Genomic DNA, 15,255 nt, shown 5'->3' with positions numbered 1-15,255 from the left:
GATACAAGCTGTTTTTCAGTCTCTCGGTCCCAGCTTTGATGCACCTGTACTGTCTCCGCCCTCTAGATGGTAGAGGAGTGAACAGGCTGTGGCTCGGGTGGCTGAAGTCTTTATAATCCTTTTGGCCTTCCTGTGACGCCACATGCTGTCGATGTCCTGGAGGCCAGGCAGTGTGCACTCATTGATGCATTGGGCTAGCCGCACCACCCTCTGAAGAGCCCTGCGGTTGCGGACGGTATAGTTGCCGTACCAGGAGGTGATACAGCCCGACTGGATGCTCTCAATGGTGCATTTGTAGAAGTTTGTTAGGGTGTTAGGGGACAAGCTGGATTTCTTCAACCTCCGGATGGACCATTTCAGGTTGTCAGTGATGTGCATGCCGAAGAACTTGAAGCTTTTCACCCTCTCCACTGTGGCCCCATCAATGTGGATGGGGGCGTGCTCCCTCTGCTCTCTCTTGAAGTCCACGATCAGCTCCTCCATTTTGTTGATGTTGAGGGAGAGGATATTTTCCTGGCACCTCTCCGTCAGGGCCCTCACCTCCTCCCTGTAGTCTCATCGTTATTGGTAATCAGGCCTACCACTGTTGTGTCGTCTTCAAATTTGATGATTGAGCTGGAGACATGCGTGGCCACGCAGTCATGGGTGAACAGGGAGTACAGGAGGGGGCTGAGCACGCACCGTTGTGGGGCCCCCATGTTGAAGATCAGCACAGCGGAGGTATTGTTGCCTACCTTCTCCACCTGGCGACAGCCCGTCAGGAAGTCCAGCAACCAGTTACCATTTGCACAGGGCGGGGTTCAGACCCAGGGCCTGAGCTTAGTGATGAGCTTGGAGGGTACTATGGTGTTAAAGACTGAACTGTAGTCGATGAAGAGAACTCTTAAATAGGTATTCCTCTTGTCCAGATGGGAAAGGGCAGTGTGCAGGCGATTACGTCATCCATGGATCTGTTGGGGCAGTATGCAAATTCTAGTGGGTCTAAGGTGCCGGAACAACTAACTTTTGATTTAAGCTGTCTGTTTAACTGCTAAACTAAACCACTTTCATGGCATAGCTTTTAAGGAAAGAGACTTCCTGGTATTGTTGCTATTCTATTAGAACATGTTCCCTCAGACCCTTTTATAAATGTCATCTGGATTGTCTTGTTCAGGGCTTTGGGGATTTCTCCACATCCGCTGCAAGGAAAACCCGCAAATCCTCATCTGATGAAAGCCTATGGGCTTTGTGTGCCAAGGTAAGAGCTCGAGAACTTGTTAGTGGAACAGGAAAGGACCAGGTTGGTTTTATGTCTATTCAAATGTTACTGGCACACGCTTTCAGAGCTTAAAGGGATAATTCACCCAAATAAAAAAATGACATATTTTTTTCCTTACTCTGTAAGCAGTCTATGGATAAGGTATGACAGCAATCCATGCTTTGGTTTGGTTTCCTTGGCACTGTTTCCACATGCAAACATAAAATGCTTTTGCTTTGTGTCACAAATCCCATTCAAGTCATGGGAACGATGTTAGCATTTTTCATGTATCATGTTAAAATCATCTATAAGGGACTTTGTTGAGCTTCACCATCAATTGTACATACTTTCAGATGATTTGGACATGATCTGTGAACAATGCAAATGTTGGTCCCATAACTTGAATGGAATTTGTACCACAAATGCCAAAACCTTAGCATGTGGAAACAGTACCAGGGAAATTAATTGAAAGCATGGATTTCTGTCATACCTTGTCCATAGATTTGGGTATTACAGTGTAAGGAAACCATCCTCGAACTATCCCTTTAACATCTGTAGCAACGCCTGAGGAAATCTCATTAACCAGGAAGTAAAAGACATGAAAGATGTGTAAAATGGTGTAAGAAGATGTGCATTAGAAGCCATTGCATGTATGCATTCTCTTATTTTAGCACAGTCAATATAGAGATTTAACAAAATTCACATGATTCAGCGAGGTGACTCAAATCATAAGGAGCATATTTGTGTGGCATTATGAGGTCTGAGCCGGAGTTGAATACATAGTTCCCAGCGGGGTGGAGAAGGGAGAGAAAAGATAAAACACAAACTCAATTCCGAAGGCCAAATGACTTTCCTTACAAACAAGGACCATGTTATTTTCTCCTTATGCTTATTCCACTTAAAATCTATTGTATAAGAACTAAAGGTGAGGTACATGTTGGAGGCTGGCACAAAAGAAAGTGTTTAGGCCTAGCCATTCTGTAGGCAGTTGAGTTGGAGACAGGGAACAGTTGAGTGGGGAAATAGACTACTATGGGACCAGCACAATAGCCTTGAAACAAACATTTAAAGGAGTTAAGGGTTAAGTATGCAGCAATTATTTTATTTAAAAAGATTATACCATCAGTAGCTGTTTGCTCGAGAAATTCTTTCATTATAGGCTATCGAACACACAAAATTAGGTATTTGCTTACACAAAGCCATACGATTCCATCTCTCAAGCTGCATTTTATGATGCAGTTAATTACTATAGCCCCCCCCAACTCTTCTAGTCCGTATTGTCAAATGTGGGAAGCTCCTACCATTATCATTATTTTCAGATTTTGAAATAGGTCTACCTGTGGTTTGAGGACAAATTCTATTTTATGGCTTGTGGAAGTCAAGGCACAACCTACAAACATAAGGTGACAATTTATTGCTTTATTTATGGGTTGAGATTCATGGCAGTCTCTCACAGATACATGTTATGTGCTCTGTCAATGAATGATATCCAGAAGACTGGTGACTTGGTGATTCAATTTGATTACTCAGAGTGGCTGTTGATTTATTCTCTCCAGGGATGGCAGCAGATGTCTAATAACTGCGGTTACATTGGTCCCAAAGTTATGGTAACACACACACACACCCTCTGTTGCTGCCGAGAAATTACACAGAGATTAAGATCGGAATCAAACGCATGTATCCACATCAAGTTTATTGCATATGGTAGATCAGACAAAAGTTTTATTATCTTGGTGGTGGAATTTCCATAGGGATGTTTAATTTTACTTATTTTACAGACACACTTGAATAAATCAAAAGAGGAGGAAAACTGTAGGCCACATAAGTGCACCCATACAGGCACCCAAAATGTTACCTAAAACATGGTCAATATGGCATCCATTTTGACTGCATAGACATTGAATGGCAGGCCTTTGGCATGAGGTAAAGTTTGTTGCTGCTGGACTGGAGGAGGAAATTTCGCATCAGTGGTGATGCAATAACTTTTCGTGTGATTCCTTTTTCTTTTAATCACTTTGAAAATTAGGCTGATTAACACTCGGGTGCTTGGAGGCGCACAGTGCAGCATCTCCCTCTCTGCACTCCCTATTCTTTGATGTTGTTGTTTTTGTGCGCTGCACCTCCCCATCATTTGAATATCACACAGAGAGGGGGCTCCTGCCCGGCCACTCGCTGCGCCTTTGTTGCTGTGATTAAAGCAGGTGTCGCGCAGGGTTGTGTTTGTTAATGACAGTTTGCATTTAAATAGCTGTCACTCGCCTGTCAAAGGGGAGGAGGGAGGTAAAAGTGTTTGTTTCCGGGCCTCCAAAGCACTCATAATGCATCTCTTTTACATAAGCTTAACCTAGCTATGTAAATTAGCCCAAGAAAAGTTTGTTTGTTTGCTTGGGGTTTCTCTTTGGGGGCCGTTGCAGAGTGAGGCCTTCACTTTCTAAGGGAGAGGTGAGATGAAGTTACTGCAGTAAATAAAGTGTTTCGGCCATCTTTTTGTGGTTTCAAAGCTTCTTTAAGTGCTGCAACAGCACAGATGTTGTGTTGATACTCAAGCTGTTGTGCTTATTCTGTTGCATATAGCCTAGTTGAAATTAAAACACACAAGGGATGCCTGACTTTAAATGGGTCATGTTTGTAAACGTACATGTAGCCTATCAGAGATAGGATTCTCTATCACACTCCCTCATCACACTGACTTGGACGAAGCGCTCATTCAGAAGCACACAATTGCACACGATTGGCTATCATTATATCATTACCCCGCTTAGCTCCTCGGGCATCGGACCAGGGAGCCATTTCACGCCTTTCACCAAACTTCAAAACCAGACTGTGGTGCAGCTGTCTTTGATGGGCCAGGCGGCTTTGAGTCCCGTGCAACAGGCTAATCTAGCTCACAGCAGTTCGTTTGTAAGGCAGTTTCTGGTCATAACCAAGTTTGGTGCAGGAAAATAAACAAGAGTAGCGAGATAATTGCCTTCAGTGGGCAATTAGTGACACTCACGCTGTTTCGTGACCATTGGTGGCATTCACTCCTAATTACCGTTTGCATATGAAACCCCCATGGGGCTGAACAGGAATCTGTGACCACAACCTCTAGCATTGGGAGGTAGCTTTGTTTGAAAAACTTAGCACCGTTGGTCTCAGTGATGTGCTGAGTCTGCTAATGGTTTCTATGGGTATTGTCAAGGCTAAGCTCACTGCTGTTTAACTGTAAGCTACAGAGTTATGGGTCAGGGCAGTGGTGACTGAGAGCGTCTACTACCATGTTATGTGGTATAAAGGATTGGAACACTTTCACCTCACTACATTTGCTGTCTATGTTGTGGCAGATATGATGATTTACTGACATGTTGCAGTATAACATGTATCTAATATGTGCATCCCTGTGTGTCTGTGTACACTTTAATGTTTCTATTTGCAGCACAAAAACAACTAGCTATTACTTTCTCTGTGGGCCTTTTTATCTGTTTTTAGAGAGATGTTCATGTCCTTTAATATAATAATTTTATACATATGTATCCCCTCCAGAAGAGACTGGTGGGAGGAGCTATAGGAGGATGGGCTTATTGTAATGCCTGGAATAAAATATATGGTACGGTATCAAACACATGGAAACCACATGTTGGACTCTGTTCCATTAATTCCATTCCAGCCATTACAATGAGCCCGTCTTTCAATAGCTCCTCCCACCAGCCTCCACTGATCCCCTCCTACTCGTATTCTATTGTATTATCCGTAAACAAGCAGGATTGCTCATTACGTTCACCTATTGATCGAGCCCATCCTGAGAGAGGGGAGACTTTCAACACTATGATCAATAATCATCTCCCTAATTGGGTATTAGCAACAGGGAAGTGGACTCACCCGCCACATAAATAAACAAAGAAAGCCCAAAAGTATCAACTGGACAAGACTGCCAAGGTTTGGTCCATTACCAGCCAACACTTGTTTTGCTTGTGATGTAAATTGAGGTTTCGTGTTGGTGAAGATTGTGTTGATTTTCTTTTACCTCAAATATGAAATGCAAAAACTATCTTGGAACAATTTTAATGGTACAAATCTGAGGGGATGTTTGTATGATTACACACATTGTTTTTGATTTTGCAGTGTTTTTTGTAATACCTAGAGTTTTGTTCTGTGGTTGGTTTTTTGGCAGTGTACTATTTGGTTAAATTTCCTTTGCAAAAAAAGTTTTCTATTGAACAAGGGACTAGATGAGGTTGTTTTGACACACATCAGTAAACAGCCGTTCTTATCTCTAAGATGAATGGTTTTGTAATAGCGGAACTACTTCGACAATGTGGATGCATATGCAAAACAAAATTCGTTTTTTTCCCCCTACACTTTGACAGTGTTATTTCTCCAGCAGTGCAGACTAGATTGACTTCCACACTGAAACCTTCTTTCTGAAATATTTTAGTATTCTGTTGGCGTTCATGGCATTTACCTCTAATAGATTTGTCTTTCATTGGGTGTGAATGCCATGCGCCTGGAGCACGTTGCTACTGTGTTCCTGTGTCTCCCACCTGCCTCCCTATCCAATTCTGAAAATATGCAAGACAAGCTAAAATGTCCACAGCTTCACACTCATCCTCTTCTCCATAATTGAAATGAATGTCCCGTTTCCAAGGAATGCTGTCTGGCTAATGTACAGCAGATGTGGACCCAATTCATTTGTGGAAAGAGCAACATTTCTCCACCCCTGATTTGCATATCACAACATCCCAAATCACGTTGAGCCCATATGTCTTCCCAATACAGTCTAAATTATAGCATGAATGTACCTGTCTACGAAAAAAACTAAAACAAGTCTTAGGTACCCTTTACACATAAAATAGCTTTGCTGTAGAAAATATAAAAGGTTGATCTTCAAATACTAGTTTTGACAGACACTTCACATTTTTATTTATTGAATTTTTTATTTAACTAGGCAAGTCAGTTAAGAACAAATTCTTATTTACAATGACGGCCTACCGGGGAACAGTGTTTTAACTGCCTTGTTCAGGGGCAAAACAACAGATTTTTTTACTTAGCAGCTCAGGTATTCGATCCAGCAACCTTACGGTTACTAACCCAACTCTCTAACCACTAGGCTACCTGCTGCCCCAAAGTGAAGTTCAAGGTTTTCTTCCATGGCTGGTTGGGTTGTGAGCAGAGGCAGGGCATGGGCTTTAAAGAGAATTTGGGGGAGCTAAAGGGGACTTGTATCTTAAGGGGAGCCTCCAGAGCACCCTCCCTTTCCCCCCACCGGTTCATCTGGCTCTCAGAGGAACACTGGTAAACACTACTCGCCCGACCCAGGGGCCAATTAGCCTCCAGATCAGCCCAGCTAGCTGTGATCAGAAAGGGGAGGGAGACTTAATTCAAAGAGCCAGCCTGGCCTCAGAGTCATACGAAACACACTTTATGTATTTATGAGCACCTCCAAGATGTGTCATACCTACTAATGGTCTAGTTACTTTAGACAGAAACGAAAGTATGGAGGTTGGTCGGGGAGGATGGGTGGGCGTAATGCGCGACCGTCTAGCAATCCAGGCTAATTTATCATACTAAATCGCATATCACAGATTTACGTACAGGATAATACGAATTGCCCTGAGACCACATTGAAAGAGCACACTCCTTGAGAGTTCAGCTACCCTAATCACTGGAAGAACCACAGTCCCAGGGGTGCGATTGAAGCTTTCAAGAAAGCTATGGAGTTTTACTAATGTTTGTTAAAGGAGGTCTAGTATACCAATGCAAAGTAGTGATTTCTACATATATAATTATGTGGTGATATAATATGGAACATAACAAGCTTTGCCCTGGGGACTGTAATCAACAGAGTTCGTGAGTCTGACCTTTTAGTTCTAATCCACCCACAAACTGCATGAGCAAATATCGTCTGGTTAAGGGTGGGGTAGAATATATAGAATTTTGGCTCCAATCAAACAAGTATCACAACAAACAATGACTGCACCTGATTTAGCATCCTTGGAATGGCAACTTTGAGGGAGAGTGTATAAACAGAAGAGTGTGTGAATTACAACATTTCTCATTAAAATGTAGAGGGCTTGATTTGTTTCTAAGCAACGGCAGCAGGACCCAAAGTAAACTTCTTGAGCCCAAAATTCATACAGTAAAAATACTAATAACAGAGCAATGTTTTTGAAACAGCTGAAATGTATAGACATTTTTAGTATATTTCAGACTAGGGAGTGAACATTATTTATAATTATATGGAGAAACCCTCCCTGAACACTTCCAAAACAAGTGATACTATACCCAAAATAATAATTAAAACACAGTGGATAGCAGAGAACAAGTCTATCGTTTACCATCACTTCTTGGACAGACCAGAGCCTTAGATAAGCAGTTTTAGAAACTGTTCTTCATCTTGTAATTATTACATGGCAACATTACACGGGAATTTTGACAGGGCTGAGGGCCAGAAGGTTGTGGGTTCTCAGACCACCGTGGACAAGAGTAGGGGCGGAAAGATCTCCTTTATAGTAAAAGCATTGCATGAATCTGTCATCGTATTTTCGGGTCCGAAAGATTTTCTGCAATAATTTTTTTATGACACACAAATTACCAAAATTACAGGCTAAGAATTACACGTTTTTTTTAACCTTTATTTAACTAGGCAAGTTATTTAACAAGAACAAATTCTTATTTACAATGACGGCCTACCAAAAGGCAAAAGGCCTCCTGCGGGGGCTGGGATAAAAAAATAATAATAATATATAGGACAAAACACACATCACGGCAAGAGAGACAACACTATATAAAGACAGACCTAAGACAACAACATAGCAAGGCAGCAACACATGACAACACAGCATGGTACAATAGCAACACAACATTAAAACAACATGGTAGCAACACAACAAGGCAGCAGCAAAACATGGTCGCAGCACAAAACATGGTACAAACATTAATGGGCACAGACAACAGCACAAAGGGCAAGAAGGTAGAGACAACAATACATCACGCAAAGCAGCAACAACTGTCAGTAAGAGTGTCCATGATTGAGTCTTTGAATGAAGAGATTGAGATGAAACTGTCCAGTTTGAGTGTTTGTTGCAGCTCGTTCCAGTCATAGAAAAGACGAGAGACCCAGGGATGTGTGTGCTTTGGGGACCTTTAACAGAATGTTACTGTCAGAATGGGTGTTGTATGTGGAGGATGAGGGATGCAGTAGATATCTCAGATAGAGGGGAGTGAGGCCAAAGAGGGTWTTATAAATAAGCATCAACCAGTGGGTCTTGCGACAGGTATACAGAGATGACCAGTTTACAGAGGAGTATAGAGTGCAGTGATGTGTCCTATAAGGAGCATCGGTGGCAAATCTGATGGCTGAATGGTAAAGAACATCTAGCTCCTCGAGAGCACCCTTACCTGTCAATCTATAAATGACATCTCCGTAATCTAGCATGGGTAGGATGGTGATCTGAATCAGGGTTAGTTTGGCAGCTGGGGTGAAAGAGGAGCGATTATGAGAAGAAACCAAGTCTAGATTTAACTTTAGCCTGCAGCTTTGATATGTGCTGAGAGACGGACAGTGTATCCTCTAGCCATACTCCCAAGTACTTGTATGAGGTGACTACCTCAAGCTATCAACCCTCAGAGGTAGTAATCACACCTGTGGGGAGAGGGGCATTTTTCAAGATGATTCTATACCATTTTACAGAGGCCAGTTCATGAAGGAAGGCATGCTCATTAAAGTTTTTTTAGCAAGCGTCTATGACAAATCAGGACGGGTCGTTTCACAGAGCAGCCATTACGAACACAGGCTGTAAAACAGTGATCACTAAGGTCATTACAGAAAACACCAGACTGATACCTATCATGATTATTTGTGAGGATAACAAAGAATGGAGAGAGATAGATCTATGTGTTCATCTTATCATATTTCTCTAATGCCAAATGAGTGTGTCTTGTTTGCAACGAAACTGTCCTTGTTTGCAAATAATTACATCTGGGAATCTGAGCAAGGTACTTTCAAAAGTTAGGCCTACCTTTCCACCCTAGTCAGAGTAGCCCTACAGACGCAGAGAAATGTAAGCTTTAACTGCTGGCTACTCTTCTTCTTAACCCAATGAGAGAAGGTCACAAGTTTCCCTAAAAGCTGTCTGGGTTTAAACATCTTCTATTGTACAGAAAGTGAATAGCTTATTCAATTGACAGTGACAGAATTAGATTACTTCCCAAGCAAAGTCCATTTTTTGTCTCCTCGGGCTATAGACAATGATGTCCCCATATGCATTGGAGTCACGTCATATTTTACAGCTTGTTTCTACCATTAAGCACCGCGGACCAAAGTGCTGTTATAGATCACCTTATATAATCCATTTTCTTTTCTTTAAAATGTTAAGTTAACAAGGGCCTGTGCTTTTTGCCATTTTCTTTAATAAAAGGTCGGCCTATGGCATACCCTCTCATACCCCCTCAATTCAAGTCTTGGTTTTAACTTAACAGCCCTTCACTGAAGAAGCCTTTGACTCTCCCCCTGAACTGCCACCGTAAACCTACACAGCACGGCCATTGGTTCGGCTACAGTTCCCCAAACTCGGTCCTGGGCTTTCTGAACTTGTCACCTTAACTTTAGGGAAGCTCAACTGCCATCATCCAGGCAAGAAGCATGGAGCAAGAAGCTGATCAACTCACCAAGGTATCAACATTTTCAGTCACAATTTGTCATTTACCTCATAATGACTTCCATGATATTGATAAAATGCCTGGTTTGTTCTAAGGTAACTTTAATAAGCTAAAACTGTACTTGCTTGTGAGTTGTTGCATTATTCAAGTGTGTAATATGGTTTGGGTACATTATTCAATAGGTGTAGCTAGCTAGCTAATATGTTTTAGAGGATATCTTGCTCGCATTGTTTAATAGTTTGCAAGCGTAATGGCTAGTCAATGCCTACTGGCTACTATGATACTGATATTTACAGTAAATGTGGTGCTGCAGAGCAAGAATGTCACATTGCCAGCCAAAACGAAAGGTAAGACAAGAATGTAATGTCAATTGAAAAGTTTAGGAACATATTACTGTATGTAAATTGAAATCTCGTTGCGCTGCCTCTCCTTATGTTTGTCAATGAGAATGGCCTCTTAGTGCTTTGGCAAAGCTCCCGGCTACTCTTCTTGACTCTGGTGTGGGCCTTTGGCAGGACCTTCTCTTCAAGCCTCAATGCTGCGCGACTTCATTGCCAGTTACAGTACATCACTCCAACACTTTTATTTTCATTTCAGAACGTTTCCTCTTGGACAGACTTTCTGTTCGACATCAACCGCAAAGCGTTTCCCACATAACCGGCTAACAAGACCTTGGTATGATCTGCTCTGAGAGACCATGCCGGTTGCTCTACTCATTCTGTCTGCCTCCGAAAACGAGAGGTTTCCAGAGATGTGACTCTGTAACACCACCACCACCCAGTGAAGTCTCCAAGGACCTGGAGCTAGCAACGCTCTGTCAATCACACAGTAACATGCTGCTTTTGTGACAGACTGGCAGACGAAACATCTTTTATGGCTGTCGCCTTCTGCGGTGCCTGTTCCCTTGGAGCAGCCCGAGTAATATCAATGGAAAATGCAAAGGTTCATTTCCATTGTGTTCCCTCTTTGTGGAGATTCAAAACAGAGCACTGGTGGACGCGGCTATGCTCAAACAAACCGTATTCATTAAAACATGTTTCCCATCGATTGCACAGTAATTGTTCGCTGGCACTGTATCTGTTGACTGAACGTGACCAAAGTATTTTGGAAGCGGTTGAAAAAGAGGCCTAATTACCTTGAACGCTTCAAATGTTCAAAAAACCTTTCTAGCAAGAGAGGAGAGACAAATAACAAACCCTCTGTTGCTGGTTTTCTGGCAGTGGGATGGCCATGCTTCGTCAAGCCTTGCTAGAGGATGGACTTACGAGCTAGCCCTATTTAACAGGTGAGCAAGCCGCCCATCCCTAAATCCCATAGAGGCTGTATCCATTACCAGATCTATGGGAGGTAAGCAGGAGGCAGAGGCCATGAAAGATCTGCTTCATTGCACAACACACTAACAAACTAGCACGCTAACAAGTTATTGTTACATTTAGCACATGCTATAAATGAGATAAACATGTAATAAAATGTCGTTATTTATACCAACATCTTTATGGTTGAGCATAATCTCTGATTAAAACTATGGGATACTATCGTAGGTTAACGGATATTGATTCCTCTGTTCTGTGTGAAGTAATCTACTGATGCATTATCAACAAAACACACCAACAATTTTTATGGCCAGAATATAATTTCAATATAATTTGTGAATGTGGTGAATCAAAAGCAACATGAATTTAGGTTCTGTGTACAAATATCTTTGCCAGAGATGCACACACAATGTACATCGCACTGCCTCGGAAAATACAAATATTATGCATTGGTGTAGAGACCTAGCTAATGCAAATGAGGGGCTGCTTTGCCTCTGGGGACGCCCTGTTTGAGGGCTGTGGTCACTCCCCATATTTAATGACTCCCTGTGGTGTGCTTAGGGTGGTGAGTACTGGCTGCTCTCACAGACTCCTGGGTAAAACAAGGTGACATGGTTGCCCATGGGCTTTATGGGTGACTACTTATTGTCCGGAGAGGTCTAACTCACCGCTGACAAAGCTTGGAAGAAATACCTTCTGGCATGATTCTATATTTTCTCTTTTAAATAGCACTCATTTTACAAAAATATATTGCAAAATTCAGCACATTTACCACAACAGGGAGTAAAATGCAGAAGGTAAAAGCTCATCTGTGAGTAGAACAGCAGATGTAGGACAATATCTGTGAGACAAATACAACTCACGCATTAAAAAGTTGTACCCAAACAGGCTTCAGCCCAGCTTGAACAAAATGGGAATCAACTCAAGCATTGTTCAATGGGAATATCCCCTCCTCCCCTTACTTTTTCTAATTAAGAGGAAAGAGCCCTACTCTAAACTCTTGTGTAGTCTTACCTCTACTCTAGTTTCATGAACACAATCCCATCCTATTAAAAAATTGGCAATGGAGTGTGCAGCACATTGGGCTGCGATGGGAGCTGGATCAGAGTGATGTGAGTTTTCTTTGCTCAGTTATTAATAATTAAATGACTTTCGTATATAGGAAGCATTCACTTCCGACTTAATTTTTGTTTGGTCTGTCTGCCACCACCAGCCAAACAAACGTGACAGCTCTAACTGCTAATTGCTAAAGCCTACACTAGCTAGTGCCAGTGGATCCTATTGATTCCTCATCCTAACATGTCAAACAACTTGAATCACACGTGGACATTCAATGGAGATAGTGTGTTGCATTAGAGGGTAACAGTACCCCTGTCTTCCTGTAGCATGGTGGCTAACTGTAGTGGTGTGTCCCTTTCTGATGTCATACTGTACTCTTCCAGAGGTGCTGGGACTTCTCTTCTGATGCTGTCTCTTGTCTAGTGAGGTGGTGACAAGGGGGAAATTGGTTGGTCGATTAGAAGAGGAGCAAAAGTTCAATCATGCCAAAAGTGTGTTCACTTTGAAAAAACAGCTCCAATAGATGTAATTAAATCTCAGGTTTAAAAAGCAAAGACAGCATTTGTTTAAAGGAATCGATAATGGGGGATTGACAAGACAAAGGAGAATGATTCATCAACATGGAGGCAAAATGGACCACTTAAGCAAACACACCATGCATTAACACATCAAAGGAATTGCGCTGAGACCAAAGACATAGGCATGACAATCCACATAACGACAAGGACTACTACCAAGGCGGTAGTTATTGCATTTTTTTCTCCTATGTACTACTTTAGTATGTATGAATGTGTGGGGGTTTGTCATATCAATGACTGAACTCACATCAATCTAGAAAAACAATATGTATCTCTTTAGGGTTAAAGACTCAATGCTCTATGCACTGAAGGAACATGATTAATTGAATTGGACTTGATTACGATGACATGATGAATCATTTACTTACACTCAAAGATAGTTATACATCAACTCATCCTATCGTAAAGCACTATAGGGACCAATCAATACCCATTTCAACTTTTCAACCAGATTTCAAACAAACAAAAATGTAGAACCAAATACAAAGGGACTATGTAAGCCCCAAGCCTGGCTGGCTGGTAGCCAGGACAAGCTAATTCATTTGGCTTGGTCTCAGTGGTTAGATACTTAGCATATCAATGACCCTGCCAAAAAAAACAGATTGGGCAAAGCAAGTGACTAACAAAGTAAGGTAATGGAAAAATTAGGGTCATGGGGTTCAAGTCCTGTACATAGCCTACATTCGCTCCAGTAAGTCACCAAAATGGGAAGATAGTCTACTGTAGCACTGTGATTTATGTTTAGTTGTGTGATCTGAAGGACATCGTACGCAACTGAGAATCAGTTGGGCTGATCTTGGATAATGAGAAGAAGTATAACATTGTTAATTGCCTTTCTCCTCTCTCTTGATTATTTGTGAGTCGGTGTTAACACTGTTTTTCTACTGCATGCCCACTAGGACCAAAAGTCTGCCACGGCCTGCCTGCTTTGTTTTTGGGGTCCACTGAAGCAGAAAGATGGGCTCTTAGCACATTCCCTGCATTGGACTTTGCTGGGAGCTTTCTCCTCATCTTCTGACTGACTGTTTTTGCTTCTATTCCCATAGTTGTTTCTTCTTTTCTTTTCTCTTCTTTTTCGGCAGGTGTTTTTTGCTGCTTCTTACGGCGTCTTTGATTGGGAGTTAATTGTAAGAAGATCCTTAACTGCTCTGACCTGTTAGTCATTTTTCTGTTGTATTTGTGTGTGCAACATCTGCATTAAATGGGTAGATTAGAGACACTGAGGAAATGTTATGCTTTATCATCAAGCAATTACCAACTCCGCCAATACACAGGTGTCCAACGTAACACATTTACCACAACACGATTGCCTCAATTAAATAAATATTGTCTTTACTAAAACACCATTTCCATTTTATTATAAAACACTGAATAGAAAACACCTGCTTCACATCTTGAAGTGATTAACTATAGCAGTCATCTGACTCTCTTGATAAACCACTGCTGAGTTTTGGGGTTGGAATTTCTCTGATCAAGGAAATCGGAGTTGTCATTTGAAAGACACGCAACATCTCTGTTGCGACATCATAGACTTCCTCTGCACGACAGAGAGACATCAACAAGTGGTAGATAGGCTCATACGTGAAAACATTCATAGATTAAAATCAAGGGCAAGGAATAGTGAGCATGCTGCAGTTAGCTAATTTAGACTTCTAAACTACTACTTAACATGTCCATCAATCTCCTCATTCAAAGCATCTTTTAATACAAACGTGCAGTTGCAGATTTGGCCAGAGTTTTATGGCCAAGGGCAGCCTGCTTTGTCGTTGTATGTTTCAATTAGGTTTGCTCTGCTTTGTGGATTGTAATGAGTAAGTGAACATATGTCTATCAATTTGGGAGCCCTTCTATATTTCATTATTTATTATTTGTTTTGCTATGGAATGTTGTCCGACTCCTCTTCAATGGCTGTGCGAAGTTGCAGGATATTGGTGGGAACTGGAAAAAGCTGTTGTACACGTCGATCCTGAGCATCCCAAACGTGCTCAATGGGTGACATGAGACATTTTTATCTTCCAGGAATTGTGTACAGATCCTTGCAATATGGGGCCGTGCCTTATCATGCTGAAACATGAGATGATGGTGGCCGATGAATGGCACGACAATGTGCCTCAGGATCTCGTCACGGTATCTCTGTATATTCAAATTGCCATTGATAAAATGCAATTGTGTTCATTGTCCGTAGCTTTTTCCTGCCCATACCATAACCCCACTGCCATAGTGGGGCACTCTGTTCACAACACTGACATCAGCAAACCGCTCACCCACACAACGCCATACACGTTGTCTGCCATCTGCACAATACAGGTGAAACCGGGATTCATCCATGAAGAGCACACTTCTCCATCATGCCAGTGGCCATCAAAGGTGACCATTTGCCCACTGAAGTCGGTTCCGATGCCGAACTGCAGTCAGGTCAAGAACCTGGTGA

The sequence above is a fragment of the Salvelinus sp. IW2-2015 genome, linkage group LG27, assembly GCF_002910315.2.
Source record: "Salvelinus sp. IW2-2015 linkage group LG27, ASM291031v2, whole genome shotgun sequence".
Classification (NCBI taxonomy): Eukaryota; Metazoa; Chordata; class Actinopteri; order Salmoniformes; family Salmonidae; genus Salvelinus; species Salvelinus sp. IW2-2015.
Note: the sequence above shows the minus strand (reverse complement) of the source record.